Source organism: Sapajus apella, unplaced genomic scaffold (genome assembly GCF_009761245.1).
Source record: "Sapajus apella isolate SASKATOON/1434 unplaced genomic scaffold, GSC_monkey_1.0 scaffold5, whole genome shotgun sequence".
Classification (NCBI taxonomy): Eukaryota; Metazoa; Chordata; class Mammalia; order Primates; family Cebidae; genus Sapajus; species Sapajus apella.
In genome coordinates, this window is record NW_022436945.1 from 14403057 (window position 1) to 14422553 (window position 19497).

The window sequence follows — 19497 nt, forward strand, 5'->3', positions numbered from 1 at the left end:
GCACTCAAACAAATTTCTGCTGTTTAAGTCACCCAGACTGCAATACTTTGTTATGGCAGCCGTGGAAAACTAGTACAAAGTCTTTCAAGCTGATTGTGGTATCCTTTTTTGCATGCCCTGATCATTTCTTGAGCATTTCTTTGCTTTCTAACACAACAGGACGTTCTGTGTCATGTAGTATTTGTCTACCTGTGGTAGACAGCCCACGGCCTCCCAAAGAGGTCCACAGGAATCCTCTACACCTGTGAATAAGTTTCCTTAAAGGTGTCTGGCCCAGTGCATATGCCACCATATAAAATTGGCTTCCATGAGTAGCAAGAAAAACGTTTTGGAAAATCACACTTGTCACTTTGCCTAATGAGCAAAATATTGAAAAGAAGGTTAATTGAAATTTAAGAAAATAAAAGCCTGTTTTGAGGACGAGAATGATTTGCTTCTTACCTTCTCTGCGCAGCAGAGATACACAGAAATGGTTTAGAGTTGCCATGAGATGGACTTGAAGTGGGTGGTAAGGAAATTCCACTGTGTCTACAGCAGGTGCAGTGCCAGGAGCTGAGAAAAAGACACACATGCTTAAGACATGGTTCCTGTCCCCAGAGGATTCAGTCTGGGAATAGTTTCTCACCTACATGGGGAACCAAAGAGATTACTTGGAAACCATAAGGGCATTTCTGTGGTGCCAGCAAGTAAATCAGAAACCTGATGTATGGATTCAACTGATGTGTAGATTTTAAGGATAGAAGGAAGAGATATAACAATGACAAATTTGATTGGAAAAGATCAGCTGGGAAGATCATACTCAGCCCAAATGGAGCTTTATCACAATGGAAAGATGCCTGATACAAAAGAAACGACAGAACGTGGCAGATCAAGGTGCTGTGAAAACACTCAGCTGGTTGTAGCCACTGCACCTGTGTTTGCTGATCTTAGACAGCTGTGTGTGGATAATGTTAGAAGGAACAGGGCAATTGAGGAACTCAAGAACACTAGTGCTGTGATTGAAGCCACCTGTCCGGGCATCACAGGTAAGATGGTGCAAAAGTTAACCCAGAAATTTCAAAATCACTCCACTGATGTATCCTCTTCTAAGCTTCTTGTTATTGGCTTCTGTTTCATATGAAACCCAGGAAAGCCCTTCAAGCTTGCCTTCATGCCTAACTTAGAAGCTCCATATGCCTTTCATGCTTTTGCAACTTGTTGGTGATTAAAGACTTTAAAGAACTCTCCACATCCCCACGAGAAAAGTGCTTTATGTAATGGTTTAAAAGCATGGATTTTGGAGTGATCATCCAGGTACAAGACCTAAGAAGTTTTACAGGCTGTGTGAGTTTAGTTGAGTTGTTAAACATCTCTGGGCTTCCACTTCTCTTCCACAAAATGGAAATAACAATATAACGCCATTGCGGTAAATGGGAATTGAAGACTATTCTGTACTTGGATGACTCCAGGTCTGACTCCTTTGCAAAATGTTTGAACCCTCGAAGAGAAACTGAGTTTGGTGTTATTTCATTTTGACCAAGCTTTTGGTCTTGGGCCCCAGATGTAGGTGAGAAAAGCACTTCCTCTTTTTGGAGCTTGGCCTGGACTTTAAAGTGTGGGGACATCTGGGGTGCTTTTGAGAGCTGCTCAGGGAAGCCCAGCCCAGCCCCAAAGTGGCCAGCAAGATGCAGTCTAGGAAACTGACCTGCAAAAATGCTGGGATAGGCCTAAGTTCATCAAATCTGTGTTTTTACCTGGCTTTTACGTTCCTGCCATTATTCCCACACCTAGGCTAGTTCTCAACAAGAATGACACCCTGGTCTCTGATTTGCTGTGGCAAGCAAGAGGATGGGCCTTCCCATGAGTGAGAATAAGTGGACACACGGAGGTCAGCAATCCCTCCCTGAGGTCAGGCTGCAGGTAGCAGTGAGGCCACCAGAAGATAATCACTGCGGGCAGAGGCACCATATGGTGGTACGAAGAGACCCAAGTGGCAGAACCCAAGGGTCTGTGCCCAAATATGTGAGAGAGATGCCCAAAGCACTAAAACCGCTGGAACTCACTGGATAGAATGATGGGATATTTTCTGCTAACTATGTGAGCAGGGCCACAGATATAGTCCCTTGGGTTACTAGCCCAACACTTCCATTTAACAGAACACACACATGTCCACACTCAGTGGGGATGGTCGCTGTGTTTAACCACCTCTGTGTTGTCGAAGACCAATCCAACTGGATTGGTAGCTGGCCCTGGTGCTGAAGCCTACGATCATTTATGGAAGAAAGTAAATCCTATTGCTGGTAATATGGAAGATCTCCAAAGCCCCTTTATAAAGGAGATAAGGGGTATTTGGGTTTTCCATTTCCCCAACAAACTATAATTTCTGTCTATTGAGAATGGTATAAATTTTGCCCCAATTTTTCTGAACTCTGGGTTTTGTTACTGGGTTTTTTGTTTTTCCAAGAGAAAGACTGAATCAGATTTTCTGGGTGCCCCACTGTGCCAGGAATTAACCCTTTCGTTTCTGGATCCTGGGGAAGCTCATGAGGTTCGAGAAGAAAGGCTGGGTAGCTGACAGTTGGGAAGCAAACAGAGAGCTTGAGTCAATGTCTATTTACCAGGTTGTATGAAAATATTTCAATGTTTTAACAACAGGAGCATCTGGGACTAGTACATACGAGTCCTGCCTACACAACCAGGACCAAATACAGCAGAAGGGTTCTCACATCCATGTCGTTCCTGAACTGTTCTACACAGAAAACCGAGGCTCTGCTGAACTTTAGCAGGGAACAGGACAGGAGTACAGCACTGCATTGGGTCAGGCTGTCTCTCATGCTTGGATAGCTCTTCCCATGTGCCCTCTTGTGTAAGCAGCGAAGCCATGTGGGAGAGACCCCTTGCTATTGCCCCATTTCCTCAAGTCTCTAAAACAAGGCAGATCCAAGTGTCACAGTTCCTGTTTCAGGGCTGCGATCTGCCACAAGGTTGTCTTACCTTTAACGAACTCTTCTGCTTCTGGGCCTGCATGGATGCTAGTCAATTCAGAGCTGGCCAAATGAAGCTATCTTCATGACCACAAAAATCCATTCAGCGTCCCCACAAACTCAGCCCACACCCTCCTACTCCAAATCAATGAGGCTGACTCAATTTCCTGCTGACTCACAGCAGTCCCTGCTTTACCAGTCAGCTGGTTCCCCAGTATAAAAGTGGCTCCAGGCAGAACCTAAGATCCCTGGGAAACACCGTTGCATGTGGCCACTGTGAGAAGCTTAGCGTGAGTTCTCAGACCCCCTGCTTTTTCCACATGGCCTGCGCCTTCTCACTGGATGGAATATTTCGAGTGTGCACTCTGAGCCTAGAGCCTGAACCAGGGGAGAGGACGCAAGGCCAGCTGGACGTGCAGAGCTGAGACTGCTGATCAGCCAAAGGGCTTCACGTTCTCACCTGTTACCTGAGATGAAACACCTCAGGAAATCCAGGCAACCTGATGGCCAGCTGCTCACAAAAAGTGAATTCTAAATAAAATTTCCAATCACATATGGAAGACAGCAAACCCTATTGCTGGTGACATGGGAAGCTTCCAAAGCTCTTTTATAAAGGGGAGAAAGGATAATTTGTTTGTCCAGAATTTTCCCAATAAATCATGGATCCCTTCTATGAGATCAACAGAACTCTTGTCACCAATCTTTGTGAGTTCTGGGTTTGGACACTAGGGTTCTTTCAAGATGGCAGGATCTTATTTTCTTAAGAAGATATATTCATAACTTAAAATGAATCTCTTTGCACATTTTATAACACTTGTACCCACTGACAAAAAAGTTGATAATCTTCTAATAAAAACATCCAATTTAGAGATAATGAAAATTTAAAAAACACTTTATCTTCTCATAATCCTTAATTTTAATAAAATCTGTGGGCTCTGAGAACAGGGCTTACAAATGATAAGTAAGAGATTCATCTTGCGGGAGCCATGGAGGAAGTTCGGAGAATCTCTGTTTGTAACTAAACAAGAGAAGCACAATTTCAAACAACTACCAAACTTCTGTCTTCACTCCCTAAACATGAGGTTTTTGAGTATTTCCAAACAACTTAAATTGTGATCGTTAATTTTATGTGTCAACTTGGTGGGGCCATGGTGCTCAGATATGTGGTGAAACATTATTCTGGCTTTCTGCCCAGGGACGTTCCAGAGGATTCATCATTAAAGTCTCTCTTCCCACTGCCGTCATGTCTAAGCCAGTCTCCTAAGGAGCCTGAACAGGTGCAGAAGCTCTATATCAGGGGCTTGAGCTTTGAAACACCTGAGGAGTCTGATGGGCCATTTTGAGCAATGGGGAAGGCTCACTCTCGCGGACCATGTGGCCTGAGAGATCTAAACACCGAGCACTCCAGGGGCTTTGGGTTTGTCACCAGTGCCATTGCAGAGGAGGTGGAGGCAGCCATGAATAATGCAAGGCCCTACAAGGTGGATGGAAGAGTTGTGAAACCAAAGACAGCTGTCTCGAGAGAAGATTCTCAAAGCCCAGGTGTCCTCCTAACTGTGAAAAAGGTATTTGTTGGTGGCATTAAAGAAGACACTGAAGAGCATCACCTAAGAGATTATTTCAGTTTGGAAAAACGGAAGTGATTGAAATCATAACTGAATGAGGCAGTAGCAAGAAAAGGGGCTTTGCTTTTGTAACCTTTGAAGACCATGATTCCATGGATAAGACTGTCCTTTAGAAATGCCATTCTATGAATGACTACAGCTGTGAAGTCAGGAAAACCCTGTCACACAAGAGATTGCTAGTGCTTTATCCAGCCAAAGAGGTCAAAATGGTTCTGGAAACTTTGGTGGGGTCATAGAGGTGGTTGTGGGGGGAATGGCAACTTTAGTCATAGAGGAAGCTCAGTGGTTGGGCTGGCTTTGGTGGCAGCCATGGTGGTGGTGGATATGGTGGCAGTGGGGTTGGCTATAAGGAATTTGGTAATGATGGAGGCAATTTTGGAGGCGCTGGAAGCTACGATGATTTTGGCAATTAAAACGATCAGTCTTCAAATTTTGAATCCATGAAGGGAGGAAACGGAAGCAGAAGCTCTGGCTCCTATGGCAGTGGAGGCCAATACTTTGCCAAACCATGAAACTAAGGTTTTCGTAACAGCAGTAGCTACGGCAGTGGCAGAAGATTTTAATTACTGCCAGGAAACAAAGCTCGGCAGGAGAGGTGAGCCACAGAAGTGACAGGGAAGCTACAGGTTACAACAGATTTGTAAACTCAGCCAAGCACAGTGGTGGCAGGGCCTAGCTGCCACAAAGAAGACATGTGTTACACAATACTCAGGTGTACGGGCAAAAAACTCAAGGACTGTATTCGTGATTAGTTGCATAATACGTTATTTTAGTTTCTGTTCTGTGGAAAGTATAAAGCATTCCAACAAAAAGCATTAAATGTAGACTTTCTTTTTTGCACCCATGCTGTTAATTGCTGAATGTAATAGTCTGATCATGATGCTGAATAAATATGTCTTTTAAAAACAAACACATAAAGAAAAAAACATTATTCCATGTATTTCTGTGAGTGTTTTTCTATGAGATTAACATATGAGGAGACGTTGAGTAAAGCAGGTTTCCTTCCATAAGATGGGTGGGCTTTGTGTCATCAGTTGAAGTCCCAGATAAAACTGACCTCCCTGAATAAGAGAGAATTCATCAGCAGACAGCTTTAAGATGGAAGTGCAACATCAGCTCTTCCCTGGGTCCCCACTGATGGCCTCAGGACTTAAACTGCAGCATTAATTCTTCCTGGCCCCAGGTCTCCTGCCTCCCGGCCCACCCTGCAGATTTTGGATTTTCCAGCCTCCATAATCATGTAAGCCAATTCCTTAAAATAAAACTCATATATGTATGTACGTACATACATACATACATACATATATATGTAAATTGTATGTGTGTGTGTACATATGTATATACGCACACATATACATATATATACACACACACACACATAACACAAACACACACACATCTTACTGGTTCTATTTCTCCAGAGAATCCTGACAAATGTGTTTCCCTATTTCCCTAATTTGACTCCTTTCTTATATTCTCTTCCCAACCTTGGCTGAACAGTAGAATCACCAGGGTAGCTTTAGAAAATACAGATGCCTGGGTCCTCAACTCCAAACAGCCCAGTTTCATTAATCTGGCTGTGCCTAGGTACTAAGATTTTAAAAGCTTCCCGGATGATTCTAAAGCACAGATGGTCGCAAACTTATATTGTTTTGACTTACAGTTTTTTGACTTTACGATGGGTTTATTGAGATGTCATTCCATTGTAAATTGAGGACCATCTGAGTTACAGTGGTTCAACTTACAGTAGTTTGACTTTCCCATAGTTTATAAGAATGTAACCAGATACATTTTGACCTACAATATTTTCAATTTATGATGGGTTTATTGGGCATAACCCCTTATAAGTTGAGGAGCGTCTGTACAAGCACAGTTGAGAAACGTTGTCCTAGAGTTTCTTGGTTAAAAAAAAAAAACATCTAAATAAGAACTGGCTAAAGTTCTTTGACTACCCTATTTCCTAATCAGCTGTTGAATTCCTTTGCTGTGAATCTCACCTTCATGAGACTCTAGAGCAGAATCACAATGTCCTGGGAACAGGCACTTTTTCCCTACCAACCTACTTGTGAAAGCTCTTTAGGTTACTAAATGTGGACCTTGCGACTTTGTATTTATAGAAATTCCTATGTTTAAAAGAAAAACATATTTTTCAGTTTCATTTCAAAGTTTTACGAGAACTCTTTGGTGTTGGCACATGGCTAGTTCATTTGTATCCATTTTATTTGCAAGGAAGCTGGGGCAAAAATGATTATTTCTTTGCATGAAATTCTTCCTATCAGTCATGACTGTCCAATGAAGTAATAAATTGCCTTTTAAGATTTTCCTCCCATGGTGATTCTTATGAAGTCATGGAACCATGTCTACGTCTAGATTTGCACATGAGCAAAGTGACATGCACACGAGGTTATCTGTTAAAGCCTGGTTTGTGGAAGTAAAAGACTGGAAACAACCTAAGTGTCTGCCATCAGGGACAGGTTAAAAAATCACAGCATGTCAAAAAATGGCATGCTATGCACACGTAAAGGAGAATGAGGCAGCTCTTCATGCTCTGATATCGAATGATCTGGTACAGTGCTACAGCCAGTTTGGACCAGTTCGTGAGGGCAGATTGTTAGCATCTCTTCTTAATTTTGCAGTCAGCAACAACTTAAAATTTGCCGTGGTGAGAGTTGCATTATGAAAATCTATAAATGGTATGAATCAGGGCATAGCTCAACCTGTAAGAGCCAGCTGTTAAATATTTACTAGCGCACCACTGAAAAGATCTCTAAAACCTGCTTTCAGGTGAATAAAGCAAAATGCTGCACAGTGTGGATGGTATTCGAGCAATTGTGTAAAAATGGGGGAAATTATTGTGCATTAAAAAAAGTCTCTGGATTCTTTAAAACTTAAACATAGAATTACCATATATGTACCCAAGAGGAGTGGAAACATATGTCCACACAGAAACATGAAACAAATGTTTGTAGAAGTGTTATTTATAATAACCAATTAGCAAAAACAACCTAACCGTCCATCAGTGGATAAATTAATGGTGGTATGGACATTCACCAGAATAATATTCAGCCATGAAAAGGAATGAAGGATTGATGAATGCTACAAATTGGATGAACCACACAAACATTATGCTAAGTGAAAGAAGTCAGACACAAAAGGTCACATATTGTATGATTCCTTTTATGTAATATATACAGAATAGTCAAATCCACGGAGACAGAAAACAGATTAGCGGTTACCAGGGAACAGAGGAAAGGGAATGAATGATGAGTGATTATTTAGTGGGTAATTTTGCTTCTTGTGTTTCTGGAGTGATGAAGTTTTGAAAACTAAAGAGTGGTGGTGGCTGTACAGCATTGTGCGTGTGTGAAATGCCACTGAATCGTACACTTTAAAATGGCTAATTGCATGTTGTATACATTTTGCTTCAATTAAGAAAACAAAAACAGGTCCGCTGTGGTGGCTCATGCCTGCAATCCCAACACTTTGGAAGGCCGAGGAGGGCAGATCGCTTGAGTACAGGAATTTGAGACCAGCCTGGTCAACATGGTGAAACTCCCATGGTGAAACTCCCATCTTTACCAAAAATACAAAAAAATTGGCCAGGTATGGTGCCATGTGCCTGTGGTCCCAGCTACTTGGGGTGCAAATGTGGAAGGATCACTTGAGCCTGGATGGTGGAAGTTGTAGTGAGCTGAGATTGCGCCACCACACTCCAGCCTGGGTGACAGACACCATCACCAAAAAAAAAAAAAAGAAAAAGAAAAAAAGAAACAAAGAAAACAAAAACATAACTCTCTGGCAGGGTATACATAGAAACTGGTTAGCTGTCTCTAAAGAGGAGAACTGGGTAGTTGGGAGACGGGGTGGGGGAGTAACTTCATTGTATGCCTTTTTGTTTGAACCATATGGTCAAGAGGGGACATGAGGGTCTAAGAGACACATACATCCCCTCTGTAAAGCCCAAGGTAAATGGATAAATAATGAATTAAGGGCAAATCACAATTAATTTAGAATCTACAAATTGAAAACACTAGCTTCCCAGAGGCTCTCCTTGGTTGGTCTTCCATCACCATATCCTGGCAGGTGGGAGTATCTCTCCCAGGCAGCACCTGGACACCTGTGTTTACTCTCCCCTGTAAATGGAGGATGCAGCGTAATGCTGAGGGTACTTGGTTGTGGAGTGGGTGAGATGGATCTGGGAATAGCCATATGGCCTTGGATCAGGCACATTATGTCTCTGAACATCAATTTTCTCCTCTTTAAAATGGAGATAGATGATCAGGTCCACCTCTCAGAATTGGTATGACAATGGTATGGAGAATTAGGAAAACACACGAATGTGCCCAGCACACTGTGGGCACTGAGCAACGCTGATATCGTTTCCTGGGAAGGAACGATGCTGCAGGATTCTGCCTGCTCAGGAGACTCTCCCTGGTGACTCCTGAAGATTTCCTCTGCCTGCTTTGTTCAACTGGCCCAGCATTAGCATAACCTTGTTCCTGTGTCTTTACGAGCTCTTCATTTCTTCTGTTTTATAAACCAAGACTGTATCACTGAAGTGGAGAGTCAATAAAAAAGTAAGAGAATTAGATTCCTAAGGGTAACTAGAGCTGTGATTTATTGACTGCTTACCTTGGGCCTCGCATTTTAAATGCAATATTTCTAACATTTACAAAAGCCGTAGTAGCAATATACTTCAATGCTCATTTACAGGGACAGAGAGAGCTTAAGTAACCTGCTCACCACATAGTGCTAGAGCAGGGATTTGAACCCAGGACTGCCTGGCTTTCCACTCTATCACATTCCATCATGAAACCCAGCTTGCAAATTGCCAGTCAAGACTACTGGATTGTGTGGACTTAAAACAATGGTAGAATCTAGAAAGGTGGAAGGGGCCCGAAACATTATTGAGTCTAACCCTCACCTCATAAGAGACCCCCACCTCAACATCCTGACTCTTTGATGGAAAGCTCATCACCTCGTGTGACAGCCCATTCCATTTTTAGACAACTCTAAGTATGAGAAAGACTCATAATGTGCTATTTGCCAGTCAGATTCACCTGCTATTTTCATTACAACTTCATACAGCCTGATGAGGCCATTATTAAGACATCCTTGGCTGAAGTCCTGAAATCCATTACCTCCTGGACTTGCAATAAGGCCCCTAAGACCATTGCCAAATAAAGTTACTCCAGAACATCAGCGATGCAGAGAAAGGCATGAAAGGGACGTTGACTGCAACTTCAAATGAGTCTGGGTTAGGTGATTATCTCTTTCTAAGGAAAGGTTATGCTGGATGGAACGTGTCGTCACTCGGGACAGAGGTATAGCATATATTGCAGAAGTTTAAAATAATCAGAGTCGTGTGTATTCAACACAATTCCTTGGTTAATTAAAATGCTTGCCAAAAGCAATGAAAGCTGATTTTTGTGCTTCTCCTTCTTCCTGGTTTTCAGCTTCTCTGGCAGTTTTCTGTTGAGTGAAGGACAGTTAGGTCTAAATGATGAAATAAGAGTTCGTGTCGCTAGCTTCCCACACCATGAACTTACTGTAAGATCTGACAACTAATAATGGAGATTAAAAATGGATAAGAATTAAAAGGGGGGAATCCAAGGTCCTCTGAGTGTGTGAGCATGCTCATCTGATTCTCTGCAGGGGAAGTAAAATATGTTTACCTGATTGTGTGAACTGCAGGGAACTAAAAGATACCAGGGTCGGAAGAGTAATGTGTCTCCACTGGGACTTCAGGTGGCAAATAGGATTGAGAATCTTAGCTTTAATGAAGACAACAAAAATCACATAATTAACACACACCGTTAACACCTCATTAGTCTCCCGGGGCTTAAGTTATGCTAAAAATAATCAACACGTTTTGTTTAAATAAGGCGCTGTTATAGGTGGTCACGAGGGCTCCCTTCATAGCAGAATGAGGCCATTTTTCTACGTTTTTTCTGGATGCTTTAAAGTAGGCCTTATTTTCATTGCAAGGAAGGGATTATTAAAAACATATGTGGAGCTGTGGCGAGGAAATGAATGTATTAGTGACAGTCTCTCTGGCTCTAAGCCTGACTCCAAAATCTTACACAACCCTATTTCACAACCCAGATCCCCAAAGTCAGGATGTCTCATAAATTATACGCAGTGGGCCACTGGTGCTGGCTACACATCCAGCTGTGAAATAGGCAAGTTTGGTCTGGTGCCTTTTCTTCTCTTCTTTTTCACACTTTAAGCATTAAAACTCCTTGTACATCTTTATACATTCTCTGCCACCGAATCTGGGTTTGACCTATAACCACTTTGACCAATAGAATTTGGAAAAAGTGATGTTTCTGGATTTCTGAGCCCAGGAGTGACAAAGACCTGAAATCTTTGGCCATGTCTTGAGCCGCTATGGAGGAAGTCCAATTTCCTCTGCTGTAGAGCCAGGCTACAGGGAGAGGCCTTAGAGGATGAGCCATCACCTGGAGACAGGCCACATGGCCCCTAGGCATCTGAGGCCTTGACATTCAGTCCAGTGACAGCCCTAGCTGCCAATTGACTACAGCTGCAAGAAAGAACTTAAGCAACACCAGTAGAGGAACTGCCAGCCCACCCCTAGGCAACCCGCAGAATCATGAGATATGATAAAATGGTTGTTGCTTTAAGCCACTAAATTTGGGGTGGATATTGCAAAACAATAAATAACCAAAACACCTCTTTGTGTTATCTTTATTAGGATACCCCTTTTACCCACTCTTGACCATTGGTTATGGACTGAAGGTTTGTGTCTCCCCCAAATTCATATGTTGAAGCTCTAAATCCGAGTGGATGGTATTTTGGTGTGGGGCCTTTGGGAGGTAATTAGGTTTAGATGAGGTCATTAGGATGGGGGCCTCCATGATGGGACAAGAGGAAGAGAAACCAGAGCTTGTTCTCTTTACCATATGTGAACATAGCAAGAAGGGGGCTGTCTGCAAGCCAGGAAGAGAGCCCTCACCAGGAACCAAACCTGTGGATACCTTGATCTTGGACTTCCAAGCCTCCAGAATCATGAGAGTCAAATGTCTATGGTCTGTGTCACCCTGTGGCATTTTGTTATAGCAGCCCAAGCTGAATAAGAAACCATCTGTCTGTGCATTTCCAAGATATCTCCTAACACCTTTAGGAAAATAACGTGTTCACGTATGTTCATGGAAGAAAGTCTCTGTCCATTTCTTAGAAAAATTATCATATTTACTACAATTCTTAAGGATGAGACTCCTGACTTACTTGTGCAAGCCTAGAGGAAAATATCAAAATGTTCCATTACTTTCTTGCTCTTGTTTTCTCTCTGTGTGAAAACAGGAACTCCACCTATCTCCCACCGTGGAGTTAAAAATCCTGTGCTTGCGGGCTAGTGGTGCTAGGTGCGGGAAGGACGAGAATCATTGCTTAATTACGCTGCACTGAGCATCTCCCTAATTTTAGAGAGTCAGTGATGGCTCTGAAAAGGGGACTTTTTTCCTAGCAGAAAGGTTTGCGTTTCTGTCAAAAATCAGGGCAGACAGCAAAACTGCTTCTACTTTTGCAGTGAAGATCACAGCTTGCTCGTAACAGAGAGTGACATAAAGTATCTGTGCAGCCCTGAAGGAGAGAGAAAAACAAAGCATTTTGAGACCACATTGAAGGAACACTTACATAGACCTGCTCTATACCTTAGCACTAGCAAAGTTAAAGTGCTAGAAGCGTTGTTGACAAGACAGTACTTCGACTGAATTTAGAAACGTTAGATTGAATGAATAAATGGACGGATGGATGGATGATGACGATGGGCAGAGAGAGTACAATTTATCCATCAGCTCTACTAGAGGAAAACAACTGGATATTATTGTGGGACCCAAAGAACATCTGTGAATGGATTAGAATGAAGATGATGGGAGATGAAGATCCAGGCAGAAACATTTCCCTGTGCTGAACCCAGTTAAGAGTTACATCACTCCCTCCAGATAAGGATTATGTGGGACCGAATTATTGTCATTGCTTGTAGTTTGGAGCCACTTTATTCGTGCTCAAGTTAATTGCAAGCAGTTAATTCCACGGAATGAGTTTGGTCCCTCCCAAATTTTCTTGCTTTCTTTATAAAATCCCAAATTAAAGAGTGTCCATAGTTCCCTAAAGAACTAAATGTGAATATCTGAGCCAGTGTGGCAGGTATTGCTGGCTGCCGAGCTAATAAAATCCTTTTTTTCTTCATAGTAAGGAAAATTTGATTTTGCTAGGGTAGCAATATGTTGGACAAAAGAACATTTACTCTGCCAGACTCCTGTGTGCCTAGGGATGGCCTGTGACAAATATCTGACCATGAGACATAAATTGAAATTATCTGGGAAATAGGATGTTGCTACTTCCCCTTTTCTTCTCTCTGCCTGAAGTGAGGTGCTGTATCTGGAGATGTAAAAGCCACCTTCCAGCCATGAGGCAACATTCATGAGATCAGGAGCCTACACACTGACAATGATGGGAAGCAAAGATGGGCAAATCACAAGCCCTGCAGGCATCATGGAGCCTTCTACCGGCCCTGGACTTTTTGTTCCATGCAACAAATGCCTAAGTGTTCCAGCAAGTTTTTGTCATACTTTCCTTATTTGTAGCCGAAAGCATTCCTGGCAGATACTCTTGAGTTGATCCAATTGAAAACTACCGTCTGGGTTCTGGAGTGTCTGGAAGGGGGAAGCAACGTGCTTTCTTTATTGCACATTGCCTGACTAAAGGCCAATTCCTTACAGAGTATTTACAGGAACATTTACATAGACCTGCTCTGTAGCCTTTGCATTAGAGAAGCTAAGGTGCTGAAAGTATTGTTGATAAGACTGTACATGTTTTTAAATATACTTTAAGTTCTGGGGTACATGTGCAGAACATGCAAGTTTGTTACATAGTTATACACGTGGCATGGTGGTTTGCGGCATCCATCACTCCATCATCTACATTAGGTATTTCTCCTAATGCTATCCCTCCCCTTGCTCCCCCACCCCCTGAGAGGCCCCAGTGTGTGATTTTCCCCTCCCTGTGTTTATGTGTTCTCATTGCTCAACTCCCACTTATGAGTGAGAACATGTGGTGTTTGGTTTTCTGTTCTTGTGTCAATTTGCTGAGAATGATGGTTTCCAGCTTCATCCATGTCCCTGCAAAGGACATGAACTCATCCTTTTTTATGGCTGCATAGTATTCCATGGTGTATATGTGCCACATTTTCTTCATACAGTCTATCATTGATGGGCATTTGGGTTGGTTCCAAGTCTTTGCTACTGTGAACAGTGCCGCAATAAACATACATGTTCATATGCCTTTATAGTAGAATGATTTATAGTCCTTTGGGTATATACCCAGTACTGTGATTGCTGGGTCAAATGGTATTTCCATTTCTAGATCCTTCAGGGATCGCTACACTGTCTTCCACAATGGTTGAATTAATTTACAGTCCCACCAACAGTGTAAAATGTAAAAGCATTCCTATCTCTCCACATCCTCTCCAGCATCTGTCTCCTGACTTTTTAATGATCGCCATTCTAACTGGCATGAGATGGTATCTCATTGTGGTTTTGATTTGCATTTCTCTAATGACCAATGATGATGAGCTTTTATTCATGTTTGTTGGCTGCATAAATGTCTCCTTTTGAGAAGTGTCTGTTCATATCCTTTGCCCACTTTCTGATGGAGTTGTTTTTTTCTTGTAAATTTGTTTAAGTTCTTTGTAGATTCTGAATATTAGCCCTTTGTCAGATGAGTAGATTGCAAAATTTTTCTCCCATTCTGTAGGTTGCCTGTTCACACTGATGATAATTTCTTTTGCTGCGCAGAAGCTTTTTTTTTTTTTTTTTTTTTTTTAAGTGATTTTACCTTTATTTCCTTCACTTTAAGCCAATCATGAAATTTCACAGTGATTTCTGGGGCGGGGGCAGAAGGAAGGCGGTGTCAAGAATCACTGGGGCTGTGGCCAGTCGGCCCGTGGAGGTGCTGGTAGGGTGGGCCCTCACTGGGGCAGCTGGAGGAGCACGGACTGCCCCGCCGGCAGGTAGGTGATGTTCCGAGAGCGTGACAGCTGGTACGCGATGTCCTCCGCGGTTTCCAGCTTGTGCAGCTCGATCAGGCCGTCCCCTGCAGTGGCCAGTGAGTTGGCAATCAGCTCAGCTGCCTTGGAGTCGCCCTCAGCAGAGATGATGGCCGCCTTTTTCTGCTGCTCAGCCTTTTCCACCACAAATCAGGCCTCTCTGCTTCCTGCTGAGCCACCTGTTTGGCTTCCACCGCTTCTGTGAACTCCTTCCCGAAGGTCAGATGTGTCAAGGACACATCGTCCAGGATGAGCCCAAAGGTGCTTGCTCGCTCTGTAAGGTCGTCGCTCACCTGCCTGGAGACCAGCTCTCTCTGGGTGATTAGTTCTCCAGCATCAAAGCGAGCCACCACTGACTTGAGGATCTCGGTCATGATGGACGGCAGCACGCGCTCATCATAGTCCTCTCCGATGCTGGTGAAGATGCGAGGCAGCTGGCTAGCAACGGGCCGGAAGAGGATGCACAGTGTGATGTTGACATTCTGTAAATCTTTGCTACCAGTGATGACTGGCACATTACGTGGCCGAGAACGACAGTCAAAGATAATTGGTTTGTGTACCCATGGGATGAGAAAGTGAGTCCCTTCCCCTACCGCAATGTCCTGTACTCCACGGAATTGGTCAAAGATGACAGCTCTGTGCCCAGCATCCACATTATATAAGGCCGAGTTCACCACGCCTCCTGCAACAGCTAAGGCCAGGCCAAACTTGCCAATGGACTCAAACACTTTGGCAGCCATGTTTTCTTCTGCTGGACCCTCTCACACCTGCTTCCACTCTGACCTCCACATGAATTCCCCCGCAGAAGCTCTTAAGTTTAATTAGATCCCATTTGTCTATTTTGACCTTTGTTGCCATTGCTTTTGGTATATTAGTCATGAAGTTTTTGCCCATGCCTATGTCCTGAATGATATTGCCTAGGTTTTCTTCTAGGGTTTTTATGGTTTTAGGTCTTACATTTAAATCTTTAATCTATCTTGAGTTAATTTTTGTGTAAGGTGTAAGGAAGGGATCCAGTTTCAGCTTTCTGCATATGGCTAGCCAGTTTTCCCAACACCATTTATTAAATAGGGAATCCTTTCCCCATTGCTTGTTTTTGTCAGATCTGTCAAAGATCAGATGGTTGTAGATGTGTGGTGTTATTTCTGAGGCCTCTGTTCTGTTGGTCTATATCTCTGTTTTGGTACTAGTACCATGCTGTTTTGATTACTGTAGCCTTGTAGTATAGTTTGAAGTCAGGTTGTATGATGCCTCCAGCTTTGTTTTTGTTTTGTTTTTTGGATATTTTTTTTTTTTGGCTTAGGATTGGACAAGACTGTACTTTGACTCAATTTAGAAATGTTAGATTGAATGAATATATGAGTGGATGGATGATGATAGGCACACTGTATTAGTTTGGGCTGCAAGTAAAAGAAAGTCTTGGCTTGCACTAACTTAATACAACCAATTCACAGAGTGAGCTGTCCAGAGGCTAAAAAAGATGCAGATACACAACCATGAGGGCCTCAAGGACCCAGATCATTCCACCTCACTGCTTGACCAACCTTGGGGAATACCATGTGCTGATTGAACAATATTAATCAGAAACTTTCTTGGTGACCCCCTGCATTTCGATAAATTTCCATACCTGAACAAAATAGATACCTGATAGAAAAGCAGGGATCAATAATCACAGGAAACAGTCAGTGTCTACTACCCACATGTTATATAAACACTTTGCAAAATATAAAGTCCCAAAACACAAAATGATGGTGAGGATGATGCCAGCCTACCATCAGCATTGGTTTAGAAACTTTCTGGCTGCCATTTGGAAAAGGGGAGTTTAGTTTCTTGGCCATTCAGTTGGCATTTATGGCTTCTACATGAATGGTCTAATTCATTCATCCAATTTGACTGTTCTCATAACAGGAAGCAATTAAAGTGTTCCAAGTGACCAACTAGTCTGTTTGTAAAAGTGAATACTTGAAAAAACAAACAATTCCATCTTTCTCTCCCTCCTGACTAAGGCATCTTCAGTGTACAAAAGGGTGGTGCTGGAATGAACTCCAACTTTGTGTAAATGGAAAAAAAGATTCCAATGTCTGTTTAACAAGACAAAATCATAGATTCTTGGTAGGAATAGCTTCCCCCCTCTCCCTGCTTTGTGGAGCTAATGTTCTTTTTCTTTTTTTAGAATCGGTGCCTCACTTGGAATAGATGTGAAAACTGCGTAGCAGGATCATGTGACGCGTAGGCGGCTTCACAGGAGTGAATCTCCCCCCAGAACACTAACCTGCTTGTGCATAATCCACATGGTATTGCAAACGCAGGGAGAACAATCTGTAGTGCCAGAGAAACCACTCGTCAGACATACAAAACTAAGACAAAACAGAGCAGCATCTGTATTTTTCTGTGGGAAATAGTGTCTTTCCTCTGTCCCCATGCGGTTCTGGTGGTGCTGACCCTACTTCTGGCTGACAGAGTAAGCCTATGATGAAAAAATTCCATCTTCATCAACACAGTGATTGGTTCAGATATGGAAACAGGACCCACATAGGTTTCATGAGATTTAACAAGGCAAATTTTGTTGGGCCTATTCAAAGTTGTAGAGTTATGAAAATATAAGATCCTGGATTTTCAGTTTTATGAGCCAGTAAAATTTCCTCTTGCTGACATTGGCATGAGTTGCATTTCTGTCACTTGCAACTTAAGGAGATCTAGCTAACAAAGAAACAAAAGGTACAAGTATCTTGAGTCCTAAAAAGAAGAAACAGAAATCCACGGCAAGATAACAAAATTAATTCTACATTCACGAGCCTCCCCATTTCGACCCTGATACATTTGTATTCACCAGTCCTATTTATAAAATGAAGGACCTCAGAGAAACCTCAAAAGGTTTATCTTCAAAAAACAGGTAATAAAATTACAGAATTCAGTGATTGCTACATGCCAAGTACTTTGTTGGTTTCCTTACATAACTATTTCATTTAATCCTAAAAAAAAAAATCCTCACAAAATCCTACCTTTTTTTTTTCCTTTACAGGGAACAGTGAGGCTTGGAGTGGATCAGGGCTGTGTGGGAACTGTCAATTTAGTTAGTCTGGGGTCAGGAGCAGTGCTCTCCCCAGAGACCTCAGAGGAGGGTCTCCATAGGACAACTGCCCCACCAATGAATATGAAAGCTTTCTCTTTTTACTCTCCAATGCTTACTCATTAGTGTTCTGACGTCACACTTTGCAAGACTGAGTCTGAAGAACCAACAACAGAATACAGAATTCTATTTGGGTGACCTTGCCTAGAAAGGATTTGAACTTGAGGTCATCCTTGTACCAATGAGGTCAGCCCATGAGTTGCCAACCTTCTTACTTTGCTAATGCTTATGAGATGTCTGTGCTTTCCAAGTTTATTAAGGGCTAATTTATAAGCAATAAAATGCATGATCTTTGACATGTAAACACTCATGTAATCGTCCCACATTCAAGATATAGAACACTTTCATCACCTCAGAGAGATTTCTCATGCCCCTTTACAGCTAATTCCAATTCTCTCTCTGTCTCTCTCTCTCAATCTCTCTGTCTCTCTCCTTTCTCTCTCTCTCTCAATGTTTCTCTACCCCTATCCCAAGGAAGCTGTTTTTCCAATTTCTATGACAATAGGATTAGGTTACCTATTCTAGAACTTCATATGAATGGAATCACACAGTATATACTAATCTGCGTCTTGCTGCTTTCACTTAGACTAATATTTCTAAGATTCGTTCATGTTACTTTATGTACCAGTAGCCTATTCCATCTAATCTCTGAATAGTGTTCCGTTGTGGAAATATCACACACATAATATATCTCTCCATCTGCTGATGGATATTGATGGATATGTGTGATGGTCCCACTGGACCCATTAGGAACAACGCTCCTATGTATTTTCATCTATAAGTCTGTGGACATACATTTTCATTTCCTAGGAATGAAAATATTGAATCATATATTAAAGGCATGTTTAAGCCTATAAGAAACTTCTAAAGAGTTTTTCCAAGTAGTTGTAGCATTTCACGCTCTCACTATTAATGTATGAAAGTTCTAGTTACTCGACATCCTTGCCAACATTGCCATTGTCAGTGTTTTTATTTTTAGCCAAGCAAATTGTTATAGAGAGATATTAAACTGTGGTTTTGTTTTACATTTTTTGATAATCAATGAATATGCTTATTGGTTACTTGTATATCTTCTTTCATGAAGCATTTATTAAATACTTTCATCCAGTTTTTAAATTGGATTGTCTTTCTTCTTACTGAGTAATAAGAGTTCTTTATATATTCTAGATACAAGTCCTTTGAAAGATATGTGTATTAGGAATATTTTCTCCCAATCCATAATTTATCTTTTTAGTTTCTTAAAGGTTTCTTTTGAAGAGCAAACATTCTTACTTGTGATGAAGTCCAGTTTGTCCATTTTTTCTTATATGGTTTATGCTTTTGGTGTTCTAGTAAGCAAGATTTGCATCCTGGAAGTTTTACAGTTTCACTTTTAGACTTAGGTTTGTGCTCTGTTTTGAAAAAGTATTTTTGTGTGTTGTAAGTGAAGGTCGAAGTTTGTTTTACTTCCATATGGATGTGCAGTTGTTCCAGTACCATTTGTTGAATAGTCTACCCTTTGCCCCATTAAACTACCTTGGCACTGTTTTCAAAAGTCAATTGACCATATATGTATAGGTCTATTTTTGAATTTTCTATTTTGTTCCATTGACTGATATGTCTGTCCTTATGCCAATATCACAGTGACTTATTAAACTTTTATAATAGTTCTTAAAGTCAGGAAATCTCAGTCTTTCAACTGTGTGTGTGTGTGTGTGTGTGTGTGTGTGT

At 41.9% G+C, this 19497-nt stretch overlaps 2 pseudogenes across 1 annotated transcript; one reads left to right on the forward strand and one right to left on the reverse strand.

Moving 5' to 3' along the window:
- The first annotated feature begins 832 nt into the window (after positions 1–832).
- Positions 833–5514, forward strand: LOC116548804 (annotated as a pseudogene).
- Positions 5515–14410: 8896 nt separating this feature from the next.
- On the reverse strand, positions 14411–15453 carry LOC116547559 (annotated as a pseudogene). The gene has a single exon (XR_004267091.1). The product of XR_004267091.1 is annotated as a prohibitin pseudogene (transcript).
- Between the last annotated feature and the right edge of the window lie 4044 nt (positions 15454–19497).